Below are 3,837 nucleotides of genomic sequence, written 5' to 3'. Positions count from 1 at the left end.
CATGGGAAAGGGAAACCCCTTAACACAAACCCCATGTTCTCGACCTGTATTTTTTCCTCTTACGGAAAAAGACTCGACTCAGAGAGAAAGCAGGAAATCGACAATTTTCTCTCGCAGTCTGTATAAACGGTTGAAACGGATCAAGCGAGGGCTCTTCAAGAAACTCGTGGGACGGTTTTTTGCTCCAGCACATTTTTGATATTATACCGTGAAGTTATCCAATGAAATAGTGTCAGAATCGATAAAAGAAATCCTAAAGAAATCCTGCTGGAGCTGGAATCCTTTTTGTGGTTACAAATAACTTCACAAAATAATTGTAAACATAAAACTTTGCGGTATAACATAAGAAACAATTATAAATCATTTTTATAATATTATATATGGATGCATATGGATTTTTCTCAGACCTACTTCAATATGTTCAGTATACAGAAACGATTCATATAAAATAACAATTGTACACGGGGAAACCATTTTTTTTTAATTTACCCAGGAATTCGTGCAATCGTGGGACAACGTGGCATTTTGAAGAACTTTATGAGAACATTAAAACTGGTTTCGACCTATTTATTTAACTTTCACCATTTTAAAGCTCTTTATCTTCTTGACGCACACTTTTTACTGTTTATTTTTATTTTATATATTTACTTTAGCTGTTATACAATCCTTCGATACCAAATGAAGTATCCGACTGTTGACACGCACTATAATCGTGGGTCCGATGGAATGTGATGACACAACTGGCCAGCCCATCTATAGTATAATATATACTATTCGGACGTGCGTACATTATAAGTGATTTTCCAATGTTCTCGTATATAATTCCGCTATAACGACTTGGATATTATATTGACTCGTCGTTATCTTAGACCAATTGCATATACTTAATATTGCTGAAGAGGGTCACATTCGTAGACCGAAACGTTCAATTTGTATCATGATGCTACCAATTTTATAATATTTTATACTAGAACTTATTTATATAATTGATCACCCTCGTTCAGGTGACGGCTCACATTTATGTATAACAAATATATAACAAATATATTATTATTTTACTATTTTAGCTGTTAACATTAATTTTAATTTTATCTTAACTTTATGAGAATTCTTCGAAATTATACCATACGTTTTACTAGTAATTATACTTAGTACAAATTTTAATGTTAAAATGTATAATACAATTTCAAGAAACTCCGATACAGTTGTTCAAAATGCCATTTCCCACGATTACATGATTTTCAGGGTACATTTTAAGAGGAAATTCTCTCAGTACACGAAATATTGTTGTCCAATATTTATGAAAGATAAGGAACGCAAACAGTCACAGTGCGATAACATAACCCCGTGAAGACCGGACCCGATCGTTCTCGGTCTAAGGACGGATTAAGCAATATTGCGAGTGACGATGACAGTGTGAAGATCGTTATCCCTTTCGCGTGTGTGCACTTATGCGCGAGTACGCGAGCACTCGTACTACGATCTGATACGCGACTCGGTTGTACTCCGGTTATCGCGTAATGCGTATCGGGTGCGTTTAACGCGTCACGCGTCTCGCGGCACGGGCTTTTATCGCGCGCCCGCTCATATAAAAAGAAACTCGCGCGATAAGAGCGAGACCGACGCTGATTCTGCGGAAATCGATCCCGCGCGAGCCGTAAGATCGGCGAGCCGCGACGCGTGGCTTCCCTGGTAAACGCGTATCTGACGAGGATCCGCGGCATTTTCGGAGCCGGCATTTACTCCCATCATTCGAATATTATCGATCATTAATATGGAAATGCTTTACGCGGCGAGCGTGGTTTATTCTGCAAGAATAAATTCAAATTCGCCATATAAATATTCATCCCTTCATGTCGAATATTACGTTATTTTTATTTATGTATTTTATCAAATATTTTATATATTGAAATTTTTATCGATACGCGCACGTATATTAAATAAAGTATTTGTTTATTGCAGCAAAACCCGGAGTAACTTTCACGTAGTAGCATACGAGCTAAAAACGCAATATGAACTGATAAAAATATTACGGTTTCTCCCTCTGGGACGAATATGTGGGATTAATGCCGTATCATGTTCGACGCATCAAAAGTGACGTGTCGCGGGGAAAGATAAAGGCCACCTCCCGCCGCGCGCTCGTGTGTTGACTGTTAACGTAAATTACATGGCATTCCCGGAGTTAGTACACCGCCCGCCTTTAACACGACCATCTTCGCCGTCTCCTCCTCTCGCGCCCCCGCAGCCTCCTCCGCAATCGCCAGCTGTCGTCTGACTTCCGTCCCCGCGAGTGAAGTGTTCTTCGTTACTATTATTACAGAAATGCGGTGCCGAGATTGAGGGAGCGAAAGAGCCCGCCGCTGTTATCTTCCAAAGTGGTACGGTCTTTAAAGACGATAATTATCACATGATAATCTAGTCGCGATTAAATAGGTAATGCGAATCCATCGCACGCATTCGAATCGATACACGTAATCATCGTCTCCGTCTTGAATTCAGTTATTTAACAAGAATTATTAGAAAAATAAAACTGTCAGTTAACAGAACTTCAATTAATAAGTAGCAATTAGTAAAAATGTGATAAATCGTGGACGATGCTCCCGTTATTCAGATTCCGGATGTGTAACTTTGAATTTGCATTTTTAATACAATTTATAAGCCTTTCTTAAATCACTCTTTTCTGAAAGTTACGGATTCTTTTTGTGCAACCTTTTTCTTTATTTGCAACCTTTGCACGTTACGAGCGAAAGGAAATAAGAGATCGGCCGTGTCCGGCGCTGAGGTTGCTTTTTGAATCCGACGCGAATTGAAAGGCGACCGAGCGCAACACGGGCGTGTCTGTTTTGCGAGTTGACTCGTGCAATTGCGCACGAAATTGCCGGCCAAAATAACAGTCATTAATATTCTCTTTTTCTCACGCGCGTGATTGATATTCGCCGCGATTGAAAGCGGCGCTTTTTGCAACGCTCTATAAATACACCGCGAAGGAGTGAAATATCTGACAAGATCCGTTCGTTACGGAAAAGATCGCGGGATTATCAGCAAATTCAGAAGAATGGTTGCTGAGAGAAAATTATTTCATACTTAAGTATCCTTGTTTACGATATGAATGTAGTTAATAAAGCTTCGTCTTTACAAACATCTTTCAATTTTAAGAACATGTATACTGTGATACAATTGGCGCTCAATAATACAATCTAGAACACGTACGTTAGCGAAAATATTTTATGTAGACTTTATCGTTATCAGACCCGTACTTACTTTAAGATATACAAGTTAATCGCCGATAGCTCGAAAGTAGATCGATAATGATAGAATTCCCGATAAAACGTTTAACCAACAGGTGACACGAAGAATTTTATCTCGATTAACATACTTTATCGAAAGAAGTCTTCATTGAAATAATCAAATCACGAGAATATCGCACTAGATTACACGGCTCTTATAACAGCCGCGCGAAAACAATCCTTTTCATTGAAAATTCTCGGTGTAATTTAACCGCGAGACATGTGCCCCAGAGCAATGAGAAATAACGCAATAGTTTTTACATTTAATTTTAAATAAAAATCATTTGCGCATAAATTTACCTAATTTATTTATAACATTTATATATTGATTTAATCTTCTCGCGAAATTTAATTGTGTGTAGGGCTTGGAATTGGGAATTACACAGTCGAAATTATACGCAATTTCGGGCACGCGTTTTATAAAATTCATCCGTACACTGAAAAAAATTTCTGGTCGAATATGGACGAATCAGATAATTCCTTTAGGATTTACCAGAATTCCTTTAGGATTTACCAGAATTCCTGTAATCCTACAGAAATTCTGGTAAAT

At 38.1% G+C, this 3,837-nt stretch overlaps 1 protein-coding gene across 1 annotated transcript in view; it reads left to right on the top strand.

Moving 5' to 3' along the window:
- Positions 1 to 2,190: 2,190 nt before the first annotated feature.
- The window catches only part of LOC105566364 (mucin-5AC), a 28,447-nt gene continuing 26,800 nt past the window's right edge, over positions 2,191 to 3,837 (top strand). The window contains exon 1 of the mRNA XM_012020291.1: positions 2,191 to 2,378. The gene's annotated coding sequence lies outside the window, so the exon portion shown is untranslated. The remainder of the gene's footprint in view (positions 2,379 to 3,837) is intronic.

Source organism: Vollenhovia emeryi, unplaced genomic scaffold, assembly GCF_000949405.1.
Source record: "Vollenhovia emeryi isolate VEMERY1.0 unplaced genomic scaffold, V.emery_V1.0 DF939145.1, whole genome shotgun sequence".
In the NCBI taxonomy this organism is placed as follows: Eukaryota; Metazoa; Arthropoda; class Insecta; order Hymenoptera; family Formicidae; genus Vollenhovia; species Vollenhovia emeryi.
This window is presented reverse-complemented; position numbering and strand designations above follow the sequence as displayed.